This window comes from Pelecanus crispus, chromosome 3, assembly GCF_030463565.1.
Source record: "Pelecanus crispus isolate bPelCri1 chromosome 3, bPelCri1.pri, whole genome shotgun sequence".
Classification (NCBI taxonomy): Eukaryota; Metazoa; Chordata; class Aves; order Pelecaniformes; family Pelecanidae; genus Pelecanus; species Pelecanus crispus.
The window spans coordinates 8,278,553-8,294,905 of record NC_134645.1 but is presented as its reverse complement, the minus strand read 5'-3'; the positions used below and the strand labels follow the sequence as shown (position 1 = coordinate 8,294,905).

The following is a 16,353-nucleotide window of genomic DNA, read 5'->3' as shown; positions in this document are numbered from 1 at the left end:
AATTTTAAGCTACTGAAGCTTATTATTTTCATCCTTAAAATCTATTCACATAAGTGCAGCCACCTTCTAATTCAGAGCAGAAGATTTGAGATTTAAATGTAGGTTCACTTGAAGTGAATTTAACACACACAAAGTGACAGGAGTTGGAATACGGCTCTTTTGTGAATTGAAGAAAAAGAAACGAAATAATAGAAGCAGCAAACAAATTACAAGACCTGTCAACCTTGTTAGATATTGTGTTGAGAGCAGCAGGGATGAATGGGGACTTCCCACTTCTATGCCTATCACAAACAAATGAAAATATATGCATGGTTTTGAATAAAGTATTTAGGAAATGGCAGGTAAGTGTTAGGAAGGCAAGTTTGCTTTCCCTGCTGAGAAAATAACATATCTCAATAACACTACTTGCTTTCAAATTCCTCAGGACAATGATTCACATAGGGCAATTTCAATTTATTTTGACTGTTTACTCTGTGTTGACAATCTGAATTGGTAACTTCCAATATTCTATTGTAGGAAGCAGTCTTAAATGTGACAGCTCAAGCTGTAAAGAATTAATATCTTCAAAATTATACATCTTTTAACAAACCATCTTTCTTCCCAGCTATTCCAGTCTTAATTCCAGCATTCCAGCTTTGTGTTTGTTTTGTCCAAAAAGAGGGGATTTCATTCCACAATGTTATTCTTTCCATTATTTTGGAATTACACACATGTCTAGGTAAGCCCAGAAAAAATGAGAAAAAAAAAAAATTGCAAAATTATTTGAAGGGCAGAAATTGCTATCCTCCAGAAAGATTTGTGCTCATTTATGTGCTTGAAAAATGCCTTCTCCTTATTTGAAGAACACGACCATATGCTACATGAACATACAGAATCGTAGCGCTATCCACAATATCAAAATAGATTTATGCAGACAGCATATTTAACTCTACAGAAACCATCTTATCAGGAAGGGCACAAGCCAGAGAAAGAAAACCAGTCTCTGCTCGCATAACTAAGGATTGTCACTGCCACAACCTAACCAATTGCTTTTAAATGTCACAAGAAAACCTGCAAACTACATTAAGCTCCCAAAAAGGCTTTCTAAGCAAAAATTTTCCACCATCACTTTATTCAGATTGCTGAAATGACATCTTTAACAGAGGGCAAACTGAAATTTCTTGGCCTTAGAAGTCTCAAACAACAAGAACCAGTCCTCTCAAGCAAGACACTATTTTTATTTTTTTACATTGTTCTATTCCTTTCACTAAGTAGAAAAAGTACACCCTACTATTTGCTCACTATTGTCAAGTAATCTGAAAAGTATGGGAATGTAAAATTAAAGCTCTAACAAAACTGACATAAGCTTCAAAAATCATTCCACATCATTTGAAGTTTCCTGCTTCACTAAGTTTTATTGTTCTCCAGTTTAGTTAATCTTCTGATATGTAAAGGTCATTGTTCCATGTATTTTGAAGGTTCATACTTATGCAGGAATGTAGGAATGGTTGTGTAGGTAACTCCGAAATCAATCCCATTAGGGTAGAAAAAAGAATAGATGCCAAAACTCCTCTCTTACAAAGATAAAATGTAAATTCTCTACAGAAAGTGAAAACAGCTCCTCAGGGAATTGTTAGGAACTGGGCAAAAGAGCAATGCAAATGTTTCATTAGTCAAGTAGAAACTTGAAGAAAGAGAACTGGGAGCCCTTGTGAGAACAGAACAGCACTGCCAGCATGGTGCAGTAATAGATAAAGCCCATGCCTAGTTCACTGACCTTGCATGCTGATGTAATGTCAATAAAAGAAAAGGAAAGAGATAAAAATCTGTACATATAAAGTATATCCCATTTATTCCGTCAAGGATTTAGTAAATTCTACAAGTCTTCAGGAACATAAAGATAAGCTAGCTACTCATGAAGGGCAAAGTGCTGTCAGTTTTCAAGCTGACTTCACTGAGTTTAGCAAGGACTTCAGGGGGAAACAGCGTTTAATAACATCTCTTGCTGCTCTTAAATAAAAAGAGCTACCTAAATAGGACCCATAATTTAACCTTCTTCCCTTTGGAAAATTGTTCTCAAGAAAACACTTCAAAATGAAGAAGGAAAACCGATTTACTTGTCTTTCTCAGCTTGTTAGTTAAGATTGAATTCTCCATACATTACAATTATGTTCTGAATGCATTAAGTATGACTGATATTCAGGAAAAAAAACAGCGGGATGTGTTAATGATCCACCTCAACTCCTTTTACATTTTTTTTAATTTTTAATATAATTTAACAAAATACGAAAATGTTAAGAGTGTTCAGCTGGAAGAAGGTAATAGAATGATAAATATATCACAGTCTCTTTAATCCAAATATTTTCTTTAAAATAAATTCCTCTTTCAAGCTTCATTTACAACCTCATTTGCACAGAGTTGCCAATCCTGATTAGCCCGAATGAACTCCCTAAACATGAAGGTGAAATCTCCCAGACAGTGATATAGCAGGAGATTAGAACACCTGCAGACATCCACTCTGCCACAAGAGACTTTCTTTTTACTTGGAATTACCCTCAAATGAATACCTTCAAACATAAATGTACAAAAGAAAGGATCTCACAATCCTTGCTTACACAGAAACCTCGCATTTTAAAGACTGAAGAAACGCATGCTGTTGCAGACTAAAAGCTAAGAAACAAAGAAGTCTCTCTAGCTTTCAAAAACAACGATCACTTAAAAAGGGACCAAAGTCTCAAGACACTTTTGATAGGATAACTAGTCATGAGTGATGTTACAGTAGCAAGGTAAAGGAATATTTGTTCAGTCCACCAGTTGAACACATAATTCTCCACAAAGACCCAAAATGCAACCATCTGAAAAGCCACAGTTTCTTTAAAAAAAAAGAAAAAAAAAAAAACAACCTGATAATTTTATAGATACTATGCGTATTACAAGACTGATCGCAGGTGAAACGTCATAAAAGTAAGTAACAAATGCCTTAATAAAGGATGATTTTCACACCCAGCAAATCATCACATGCCATCTATTCCTGTTGATTATGGCATTTATTTGGTCAAGTATTCACAAGTTAAGACTCTGTGTGTTTAATCATAGAGTCTGGCCTGTTATAAAGCATTATGTCTTAAGCCTTTATTTGATCAAAAGGCAAGCTTAGACTAGTTCTCGCAACTTTGAGAAATTGCAATCAACCATTTCTCAACCTCTGATAGGAAGGAAGCACAAGGAATGAATTTTAAAATGTGTATGGTTTGATCAATGATATACAAGCAATGTTTCAACAGTTGTGATTGTTAAAAATGAAGGGGTATTCCCTGTATGTATAGAAGACAGTATTGCACATATCTCACCTCATGCAGTAAAAAGAAATGTCAGTCATCTTTATACTGCATATATTAAAACAAGGTGCATAACCAAGACGAAAAATAAAATACATTTAGTTATTGAGCTTGTATTGCGAATTAACTACAGCACGAATTAACATATTGGTTTAGATCAGAAAATAGTATTTCCAGATCAACTGGAAATTCTTGAGCCTAGCTACACAGACACCTGATGGAAGAGGACTGGTATGCTTCCGGGATGATAGCATTTCCATCTCCCTGCAGCCCAAGCTCAGATGCTTCCCTTACATTTAGTAGAAATGAACCCTAAACCTTAATTCAAACTAGTCTGACTTTAATGAAACCCAAGATTTAGACCCAACTTTGTACTAAGAGGAAGTGCTCCTTTCATTAGGTGGAAGGAAGCAATAGAGGTAAACACTAAAATCAAAAAATCGAAAAAGAGTTCACATCAAACAGAAGCAAGCTGGACAATGAACGGAGAAGAAAAGACAGCTGAGAAAGGGTGAGAGACAGCTGGGAAAACACTAAACTGGTCAAGGATGCTCTGCCAGTCTATGAAAAGACACAATAAACAATACGGAGAGATCGCCACTAAAAGTGACCGCCCAAGAAAGTCATGGAAAGAGGGGGAGAAGTTTGAAGAAGTAGGAAAACACAGGGGTAGGGGAGGGATAATATACCTGCCAGGCACAGCATTTACATAAGAGACACTGAAGTTAAATCTGTTAATTGTACGCCTGCCATTTTATCAATTTGGAGGCTAAAGGTGTAAGATATAATGGATGCTGGGCTTGGAGCCAAATCACAGCTCCTGCTGTTGAACATCCAGCTACTGTAAGCCAACAGGGGTGCTTTTATTTTTTAAAACACTGGTAGGTAAATACATGTGTTTTCCAAACATCAACAGCACATCTCCGTTACAATTTCTCCAATAAAATACCCAATAATCCAAATGAGCATTAGCACTGGTTTGTATTAAGGATAGCCTGGAGCTAATAGTTAAATGCAAGGCTCAGAATCAAACACACACATTGAATTCCTCTGCCATAGGCTGGGAGATATGTTTGGCTGGCTGGATAACGTGGAAAACTGAAGAAAGTGTGGGAGGAGAACAAACATGGACCGCACATGGCCAAAAATGGCACTACCAAGAGGTGACCACCTTGGAGGCTTTCATTTCAGAGTAGGGCTCAGTGCAACTGGCCCTGCCTAAAGCCTTCCCAGTTTCAAAGCCACCGAATTCACCTAAAAGACTGGGCAGATTAGGAAACAATTCATTCACTTTACAGTGACACATTGAAAACTCAGGCTGCTCACACTGGCAGGCTGCTGGAAAAACACAAGGCAGAGACTTACCACACCTGCGTCTAATATGAATGGCCATTTATTTAATAAAATAGGATTCTTATGAGGAACTAGATTAGATAACGGATTACAGAGCCATTTGCTTATACAACTTCTGCTTCCAATCCGACACTGAATAGCAATGACAGAGAATTATTACCAACTGACGCCAATTCAATGGATTACTTGAAATGCACCCTCAGTTTTTTCTTAGTGGGTAAGTTACTCCGATAGAAAAGTCACGTCCACAGTGGGAACTAATTCAAAGAATATTTCTTAAGCACAGAATATTCCAAAACCTGAAAAAATTATGTTCCTCTCCTATTAAAAGACAGACAACCTAAGTCAGATTTGGAAACTTTCTCTTTCCCATTGCAGTCATGCTGACCCACCCGTCTAATGCGGGTTACACACGGGGAGGGGGAGTTATTTTTTATTTTTAAACAGGCACATAAAGTCTGTGTCACTGCAGGCATGAGCGCAGCTCTGAGCTGTCTGGGAGAAGGAGAGCAACAGCAGCAGAAGGAGCTCTGCAGCTACAATTTCTTCACACGCCACAGGAACACACGACACACCAAACAGCATCACGACGTGTGGAAAAGGCCAAAGTCCCCCAAGCTCTTTGGTATACGAGGTGAGGACGTGTCCCACCTTAGAGGATTTCCTTTCAGAACATGCTGTGTCTGCCATACAGGGGATTTACTCATTTGTGCTGCCCTGATTTCTTATTCATAGTCATTGGGCCCCTAAATGTTGTTACTAAAAAAACCACCCCCCCAAAAAAATTCCTCTCTCATTTTCAGCCTCACCCTCTATGTATGATCACTGGAGATTCTCTGACCCATGAACTAACTGGTCTTTTTGATAAAACCATCTGGTAGAAAAGTTAATTAAAGCATTGTCTAAAATCAACAACAAAAAGACAGGGAAAAAATAAGATGAAATCTTACTGTGTTTTTAGACACCTTGAAGTGTTACAAATTACATTAATTTGACAAAAAGTGTCTGGGGAACTTACACAGTTGCATATTTAAATTTTTTAAAAAGGAGAAAACCCCAGATACCCCAATTGCATAATTAAAGTTCCATAAAGAAAGAGGACTCGTGGATCTGTAGCTGCAATAGGACATCCAAGTATCTGTAAGATTCACAGACCCCTGACACTTCGACGTGGATCTTCTGATGCCTTTGAATTCCCCATGGGGGGAAACCTGTATATAAGTTTTCTTCACTACTACCCTAATTATTGTTGTGCTAACACAGTGGCATTCCAGTTGATCAAACATAATTCAGATTTTCTTTCACATCCCAGTCTGGGGTGTCGGATACGTCCCTTCCCTTGCCAAAAGCAGCAAATCCAAGAAAGGCCAAAGTGGTGGCTGTGCCATGCAAGAGCTAATTTAACTCAGGAGCATGAGTTAGTGAGGAAGGCAAGGACAATACTGGAAGCATTTTAACCATAACCACTGTAAAGATTTTAACCCAAACAAGGTTTCCTTGTTGTTGTTTGGGGGGTTTGGGGGTTTTTGTCTTGTTTTGTTTTTCTTTTGTAATCTGGAGGGAAGTATCAGTCTTGGCTAAAACTAATTTTTATGTCAAATGCAGTCTCCATTTATACAGTCCCTAAGCAAGACAGATACTAAATACTCTTTAACAATAAATCACAATAAGAGGGGAGTTTTATGCCCTTCAAAAACCATGCAATAAGGAGGGATCCTGGCAGTGATGGGGAGGCAGTTTTATTCTTAAGTTGTGGCCAATCGTTCAAAGCCAAAACTCATTTTCTGAAGTTGTCTTTCATCGCCAAGTGTAAGATTGTGATTTAAAACTACTTGTTTTGCATCTTTGTTTATGTTCAACTCTCTAAACGGAAAGAAATCCAGCAATGCTCATGGCTCCCCAGGTAATTTTGCGCTAACTTCACTTTCAGCTTCTCATGAATAGGGCTGTATTACAACAAATTAATTTTCAATGAACAGTCTTCCCTGGTAACATTTCTGCTCCATTTTGCAAAGAAAAAGTTGCTTTAAACAAGATTACACTTCTGACAGGATTACACCTGACACAAATGCAATCTTTTACTTGAATGAATTGTGATTTTCAAAACTGTGGGCTTTCAGAGCGTATTATATGACATTATTTTGCTATCCATGACACCTCTCAAAGTCTCAAGGTATTTTTTCCCTTCTCTGCCTCACATACAACATGTGTGGAGTTTCCCCAGTTCTACTAGAAAATTAAAAATGAATAATGCAGCCGTTAAGAGAAAAAGCTTAAACGAGAAACTGTTTCCTCCTTTGCGTTCATGGGTACTTTAAACAGTTTACTGTCTTGATGACCTGCTCTTTATAGCGTGTGCAGGCTACAAGATATTAAACAATATTCTTACTGTATTCTTACTTTCTCAGAACTGACCCACATGTTTTAATTGTAATGCAAACACCGTATAAAATTATACTGAAAGTGCAGCAAGGAAGTCGCAAAAAAATAGTGATCCAGACAGACATACATATAATTAGATATCAAAGGGGTTATTTTTAGTGTTGCAAAGCATTTCTCATTTATGTATTTATTTATTTATTTATAAGCCTGGAAAAGCCTTGGAAAGCTACCAACTATTTCTATTGAAAACTAAATAGGAAGCATACTTAGAAGTGTGCAGTGACGTATCAAACACATTCTTTTTTGCCATACTGAAACATTAAAATGGTCGGATGTTTCTCTGTCCATCTCTCTGATACATCACTAGAAAATACAAGAATTCAGACCACTGTGTCTGAGGTTAAAGGGAATTCAGTATAACTCACTTTCCCGAGGAGCCAGAAGAGGGATTTGTAGCATGACAAATAGCTAAGAAAGAGTACGTAAGAAGATGTAATTCAAAGTTGGTGACAGTTGTTTAATTAACACTTTCTTCTGGCTTCTTACTGCGTAAATTATATTACACAAATTATACTTACCTACAAACCAGCACGTGGGCAGAAACAGCTATAAAAAAGTTTACACTGAAAGTAGTGTATCTTGCATTAATATACTGTCCTCCTAAACCTGGTCCTAGAACTATTATCAGTCACTTGGAGTACCGCTGGGTCTTTTTTGTTACGGTTTGGGTTTTTGTTAATATTCAAAGACATCCAGAAAGGTGTAAAGCCCAGACCAGAGTGACTGCTGTGCCCTGTACATGATGCATTTCAAAGTTCCTCTGTATTCCCAACAGTGAAACTTCAGTCCTAATCCAGCAAGCTGAGCGCCCTGTGCTGCAACCACTAAAAACTAACATCCTTTCTTCTCCAAGTATTCTGAAAATGGCCAAAAATCAATGACATTCAGAACCTGTTTTTTCTTATCAGCTAATGAACCTAAAAGATACTGCCTTCTATCCAGAGGAGAATAAGTGGTAGAACATTTGCAAGTCACGCAATGGTGTAAATAATCTGCAACACTGACTAACATGCACAGAGAAAATATAAACACACATACAGATAAATAGATGTATAGCTACAGATATATAGTAATGCAAATGTATCCTCTCCACCACTTGGCTTTCCTTTTTTTTTTTCTAAAAAGGTACAAGATCACTGATGATAACTCAAGAATCTTCATAAACATCATAAACAACCAAAAAAGGAAGGAAAGAATCTGAGAAGCCTAAGAAGAAATGAAAAAAAAAAAAAAACAAACCCCTTAATGTATCCTCTTCAACTCGTACAAAACGTTGCAAACAAAACTAAAAAAAAAAAAAAAAATCTGAATGTAAAGACAATTAAGAAAAGGGGGATGCTATCAGAGAAACCTAAAAAACCAGGGAACAAATTTCTCGTAAAGTTCTAGTGCTGCACAACAACAACAACAACAACAACAACAAAAAATCCATTGGATTTTGATCCCCAAACTCAAAGGCAAAACGTCCTGGCTGATGGTATCTTTTCACCAGTAGTGAAACAGCATGTTCAGCATGTAAAGTAATACCTTTTTTTTTTTAACTCTCTGCTTAATCAGTATTTAGATTCTTTCCTACAGCAATTAAAACACTATTTATGCCCTGCAGTCTCACACCTGATGTCTCCTTCCTGAAGAGAAATGTTTGGAATGTTTGACCTCAGTTTTCACCAAAAAAACATGTTTTGGTCTATGCACTTAGTTTATGTGAAACAGCCTCAAGATTCCTCTGCTCGGGGAAACAGAGATCTTTTTAAAACCATTTTACATAACCTTCCCATCCTATCCACTTTAGACTGATCTAAAGGAATTAGATTACAGGTAAAGAGCTCCTCTTGAAACAGTCCCTCTTTTCATCTGTAAGATTCTTTCAAAATCTATTCAGAAAAAATAAAAATAAAATTAGCAGCTTTAAACCTCAAGTAAACAGCGAGGTTTGTGGGTGAGTGAAGGGTAACTCAAAAAAATCACAGCACCTTTCACGCCCATTTTATTCCTTCTGCTTTATTTCAAAATAATAGAATGAAAATAGCTACGTCCTTATTTATTACCTATGATGTGACTATTTCCATTTGCAAATAATTTGTCATGTGTTTGGCTGAGGAATATGCAGATTCAGCACAAAAAGGAATCCTATACTTTGCTTGCAAGAAAGAAAATTAGGCTGTACTGTTTTAAAATATTCCAGCTACAATAATATAATTATTATTAATCTGAAGAAATGATATGAAGTTAATGACCTCCAAGAGGCTACAATTTTAAACCTTTTTCCTACCCTAGAGAGATGGAGGATCAGCAGTTAGTGTTCCAATTCAAGCCCCGAGCCTGTGCCAACATATTTTATAAGCTAAATCCAGGTTTGGGAGACAGGCTGCATATTTTTCAGAGACTAAACCAGCATAAATCACAAAGTGCCAACACACTATGAGGTTAATGTTGTGTTTTACTACAGTAAGCAATTTCTATTACCATTTAAAATGAGACAAGCAAAATTCAGGCAGACAAAATCTCATGCATCAGAGATTAATTTTTCAAGTACTGAGCGTAGGCTTTGGCTACTGAGGGAACGTATTAAGAGTGGGAGCAGCAGCAACCGCTGCAGTTAAAGGAGCATAAATATCTCCATGATAACCCCTTCTCCTTGTCAGCTGACTGTAGCGATCAGAACTTTGTTTGGTTTTCTGCTACGCATTAGACTGTTTTATTATTATTATTATTTGAGTAAAAAGGACCAACTATATCCAAGTATGGAGGAAATAAAATATATTAGCCTTAAGGGGCACAACGCCCTGCTCCAGTGCCAACATGCTTGAGGAATGACTATACGCCACCAGTGTGGAAAGGCATATTCCAGTCCAAATTATTTTGCACCAAATTAGGAGACATTTTAAATAGCACCTTACACATAAGTTAAGTGTTAGGAAAGTGTTTACACCTTGTAACTTACTCTCCATTTCATCAAGGGGGTATCCAGAGGGTGAAGCCCGGCACATTGGATGCTGACACCAGGGAACTGTGGTACCAAACGGCGTGGGCTCCCGGCACCGCCACACTACACGGCAAACTCAGTTCTGTAACTGCTTTCAGTAACACTGAGAATTAGACATCTGCAGAAATTGTAGATGTCCAGAATTACAGTAATAAGGCCAGGGAGGGACATTCATGGCATCAAGTTTCTACTGCCTGCCATGACATTGGATTAACACACACCTTATAAGCCAATGGCGGACCCAATTACTGAGCAAACGGATCAGTCCTCCCCTTAATTTTGTCTCTGCCCACTCCTGTCCTGGAGTTCAGTGTTCAATGACCAGATTGCAACAAGTGATGCCCAGAAGAGGAGGATTTAGATTTAGCAGTGAGGATCAATAGTAAAACATTTCCTTTAGCCACAACGCATACATTTGTTAACTGAACAATCTGATGTGAAACAAAGGTTTCCAGCAGTGCACGCCGTAAGTTAACCACAGCACGACGCCACACAGAGCACTGACAAACGCACTCTCCAGTCCATTCACAAATTAAATTTTAAAGAATCTATCCATTAAAAAATGTATACGAGCTAGGCTCAAATCCAAGGACAAAGACCATATACTCTCGTGATGGAAGATTCTTGCTGATTCACAACCACACACGTCAGCTGGTAGCTACAGCACTTGTCCATTTTCTACCCAAACTGATGACAGATCCTGAGGAGACTTGGAAGAGAAGGAGACGTTTGAAGTAGTTTAGCTGAAGTTGATAAATGCATTCGCCATCATCCCCGTTACGCGTGTATGGGGAGGGGAGGTGGGCAGGGCAGGGGGGAGTGTACAGAAGGGAGAGACAAGCCATAAAGCTTTACAGTACACCATAAAATGCTCTCTAAAATCTAAGAGGTTTAGGACCAAAGAAGTAATCATTAATATTTCCCTTCCAACACATTTACAACATATGCAGTATATGCTATTGTTAATGGTGAATATAGCAGGTCATTAAGATGACTGGAGCCAATTAGGCCAAATTAAAACACAAGGAAGACATCACTGCACTTATTTTCAAAATGGTCATATGTGCTGGTTTTGGCTGGGGTAGAGTTAATTTTCTCCACAGTAGCTAGTACAGGGCTATGTTTCGGATTTGTGCTGGGAACAGTGTTGATAACACCGGGATGTTTTAGTTATTGCTGAGCAGTGCTTACACAGAGCCAAGGCCTTTCTTGCTCCTCACCCCACCAGCGAGCAGGCTGGGGGTGCACAAGAAGCTGGGAGGGGACACAGCCGGGACAGCTGGCCCCAACTGACCCAAGGCTTTACCTATTAAACTGTCTTTACCTCAACCCACAAGTTTTCTCACTTTCACTCTTCCAATTCTCTCCCCCATCCCACCGGGGTTAGTGAGCAAGCGGCTGTGTGGTGCTTAGTTGCCGGCTGGGGTTAAACCACAAAATCATAAAATACATAAATTGAGCTTATAAAAAACCCCCTTTGAAACCTAGACACAAGTCAGAAGAAAAAAAACACAAATACATAGTAAGTGGTTTTGTTAACCATAAAAAAATCCTTTCCCAAAGAAACAAATATATCGCTCAAGAACAAGGGGTCTTGGACCTTTGATTAATATTAACTTGCTTTGCTTCATTTTAAATTTAGTTTTAAATATTAAAGCAATGATAAAGATTTAAGAAATACAAAAAGGGGATCGCAAACAGCTGCTGCAGCTCAACGCTGTTTCAGGAAAAACCTATCTAGAGCTTTTTCCAGCTATATCTTTTTTTCCAGTAGGTGTCACACAGTTTGGGCACAATGCTGACAATAATGTGATGCTACTCAGCTAAGACAAAAAGTATAAAGACATCCCGCCTGGAAAACTATCATAACATTTATGAGGCTTCAATTATAGTAATGATTGTGTCACCCTATGCTTATCAGCAGCCTTTTTCAACTGAAATTTCATCAAACTTGAGTCTAGTTATGCATCTGGTGGCACACCTGTTTTCACTTAAATATTTAAAAGCAATTTTGGGAGAAGATCAAGGACCTTGACCAAGTGGGAGCTAGTAGCCAAGTTATTCTGCTCTAAGCAGTCCTCTCTTGTCCACAGATTGCTTACTTTTAATGTCTTCCTTTTCAATTCCCACACTTATTTTCCAATTCCCAGACTGACCTCTTCCCAGAACAAGTAGGGAGGTAGCAAACTGAACAATCATGCAAAGATAATGTTCTTCTGCACATCAGAACCACGCAGAAGAAACTATCCCTCTGACATTCGCATATCGGGAATTTAGAATTGTTTGAAACAAAATTTACATTATTATTATATCAACCAACATTTTAAAAGTAAGTAAACAAACAAAGTTATTTGTGGAATCCTGGAAATTTGGACAATACGCTTTAATATTATACCCCATTTTTCCAATCGATCAGTTTTGGAGGACCGGAGTAGAGTTTTGGAGTTCCGTTTCCACATAATCAACCTTTTAATTAGAGGTCTGTAAGCAATCTCCACGAAAATATGGAGAGAATTAAAATCACTACCCTTACAGCCTTACTTTAAAATAATACCCTCCAAATAGCCATCTTTTAAATACAGAAAATTATGTCTATATAATAGAAGCACAATTTTTAATCTCTGCTTTTTAATCTCCACTTTTTAATCTGGTTAAACAAATTTAAAGGCTGATTCTTCCTACTGCGTTTAATACTAGCACTCCTCCTAACTACTTATTTCACAGCAGGAATTGTCTTTGAGAGCACATTCACATTATTACTCCAGATTGATCTACACAGTGACTTTGGACCAGAAGACTATGCTATATATGGTATTTCCTAAAGGACATTGCTTAAAGTACTAAAACTATCAAAGAAACAGAAAGAATTATTCTAAATATTATAGCTTTATTAACAACATAAAGCAATGTATTAGAAACTGCCTAGCATTTCCAGCAAGCTACCTCCACTGAAAGTCCACCTTTCAGATTTAATTTACCAATGGCTGGCTCTATCCTGTATTAGAGGCTGTAAGATTTCATTTTGCTAGGTTTAGGGGTTTTATTAACAAAACTTTTCAGAAAAAGAAAGAAATTATTACTAGACATACTAACAATAGAAAAAAGTTAGTTTGGGGGTCCTTTCCTGCCAATGTTGGGGTACCAATTACCTTTGTTGGATGTTGTCACCGCATGTTCAATTGGTTTTAAGCCCGTTAAATACCTTGCAGAATGGGACTGTATTTTTTAATGTGTTCTGACAGGGTCTTTTTTTATGGTGGACCTCTGCAAGCAGATAACAAGTCACAAGGCTGTTATGGACCCTTGGTTCCAGCCATAAACACAATTTACATTCAGACCATTTTCTGCCAGTAGAGCCAACTGAGACTATTAATCAAATGAGAAAGAAAACAAGCATTTGTAGAGCTTTAAACAGATACTGTTCATCTGTTATTTAAAGCATGACGGTATCAGAGTACTGCTCAATGTTTGAAGACCAGTTGTACAATATTTAGAATGAACTTTTCTTTAAAAGGAACAACAGTATGAAGTACAGAAGTTTAAGTAATTGATGATCGGTCTGGGAGAGCATTAAAGGAAAACATCTCAGAGCAAAAAGCACTGCCTTTTTCAGCCCTCCAAAGCACTATGAAAACGTGGGTGCCTGCATAGGTGTTTGCTGAAAAACAACAATAGATGACATCAACCAAATTATGTATTCAGCAAATAACTCAGTTGGCATTTCGGGGGGCTTTGTGTAGGCTTTTGCAGCACAGAAGGCAGATGGTGATTACACTGACTTCTGTAAAACTGTACGGAACGTTACATTAACTGGTAATTAGAAAACTCAATTTGATTTCTTTTCTATTTTCATACAGACTATTTTTTGTCGTTCAAAAATATATATCTTGAAAAGTTCATACAGTAACATCTCTAGGCTATGGACATGTTAATCTTGGTCTGTTCACACTTTTAGGATAAAAAGATGAGGGAAAAAAAATGAACTATTTTACGTATTCTGTCCCTGAATATCTGCTGTTACTTGTGTATTTCACAAACTGATCTGACTCAGATGCAACAAGACCAAATCACAGAAAGCTAGCCTATACCCTAAATCTTTGCATTTTGCAGTCATATGTTATTTTTCAATTTTTCCTTTGTGAAGAAATTATTTATCAGACCTGTTCTTATTTAACCTAAGTAAATACAGCAAAGTATTCAATAAAAATACAATAGATCATAAAGGAGATTGCCAGAGTGTTTTTTATTTACCAACTACCAGCTTCCTAACAGAGCATACCTTCCCTTCAAATGCCAAATTTAATTCCAACTTCCTCCAAGTTGCCTATAAAACAAAGCAATATGCTGCATGATCTTTGAATGCTAAATCTTCTTTAACATGGAGTCCTCAGCTTAAGCCCAAGTCCTGGATCATACGGTACACATGCAGGCTGCTCCCTCCCAGAGCAGTTTTGCTGATTTCAGCAAACTGCTTCCAAGCAAAGCATTTCAGGATCAAGAACTAGAGATGAGAAAATCCCAGAGGTAGGAAATGCGATTGTAACATTTCACAATTCTGTTAAATAACGAAGAAATAACAATTCATCATGCTAGGAAATACATTTCACATTTACTATCATTATTCATCCAACTACAATTACGAGAAGAGCAGAGACAACAAAATAATCATTGCACTACTCAAACTGTTAATGGATTATTGTAGTTGGTCTCCTATATACAAAGAGATAAGTGAAAAGCAAACTCATTGTGAAAGCTGGCAGTTATCCATTCACCTATAACCTTCCACAAATTGCTGACGCACAAAACTGCATCACAGCACATCTGGATGGGGAAGTCCGGACCTCCCATCATGTTGCTGCTCTCATCACAAAAATAAGATGTAAAATAGTTTCCACAGTTAAATTGTCATACTATCATGACAAAGTGACAGAGAGTGACAAAAGATATCCAGTGGCTCTGTCACTCTTTAAAATATGAAAACAGTCTTGATTGTTTGATCACTTTCAGATGAATGGTCTAAAAGGTACAATAATTTAATGAGCCTACAACCAAAAGCTTCTGAAGGGAAAAGTAAAAGAAAACAACATTTAGTGAACACGAATATGTTTTAAGGAAAAAATTTAAGAAATCAAGACTATCTAATTCTCAGCCTCTGCATGCAAACTGTACATCTCCCTCCCTGTGCCTGTTTGTCAGTTAATGTATCCTTTCCCCCTCTCGTGTTGATGCATGATCAAATATAAATAGATGTGCCTTTGATGCAATTTCAATTTCTAAGAATATTGATTAAGCAGAATATTGACTTTTCTCTATGTCTGGATACAGGTTCTATTTCCAACTGCAAGTGATAATGGGTTTTCTCATTGTTTTATTATTCCCACATAAAGAACGAGACAAAAAATTTTCCTATAGCGTTCAAACAGGATCCCATTCTACAAACCTAGCTTAAGCAAGACCCATAAAACTGCTATTAAAAGTAAAGGGAGGCCACGCCTCGGACATGACCCTTTCTCTTTCTAACACAGTTCAGTGCCGGTTGCTTTGATACCTTGTATTTAATTTCTCTCATTAAAATACATGGGAGGAATTATGCATCCTATGGATGAGCAGCTTTTCTGTCCCTCCCAAGACTTTTTTTTAAAGGGGAAGACAAACACCGAAAATCCCCAGTAAACTACAGTGTGTTATCAAACAGTCTTACCAGTTTTATAGGAATCTGGTGAAGATTTTGGCCATATACAAACCCAGCAAGGTCCTAACTTGCAGAGATTTCCTACTTTTTATTCTTACATAATAGACCGGCCAACTAACATAACTACCACACTGAATCTTTCTCAACAATTTCCCTGACCTCTAGTCAAATTAACCTTTCATAAATAACCATTAACATGTGATAAAACTATGTATAAAATATAGCAAAGTTTTCCCATATATAGCAACTATCACTGTCAAGGAAATAATTGGTAGCTCTCGTCATCATCATAGCGGGTGCCAACAAATGACTAGGAACACAATTTTCTTCTTTACCTAAGGCATTAAGGGCCACAGGAACCTAAAGATATCTGCTACTGCAGTAAGCATTTGATTTTACATGAAAAAATGTAGAACAAATTAAGACAGCAGATCTAAACACATTTGAATGAGCCATGTTCCTTGTGCAAACTGCGTATAAAAAAAGAGATCTTGAATTCTAGTTATATGCTGTTTGTAATGCTTTCTTAGCATTTCTATCTCATCATATCTTAATATACTATT

General features: G+C 37.4%; 1 protein-coding gene across 1 annotated transcript in view; it reads right to left on the bottom strand.

Moving 5' to 3' along the window:
• Window positions 1-16,353, bottom strand: part of MACROD2 (mono-ADP ribosylhydrolase 2) — a 905,314-nt gene that overhangs the window by 614,627 nt on the left and 274,334 nt on the right. The gene's annotated exons all lie outside the window — the stretch shown is intronic.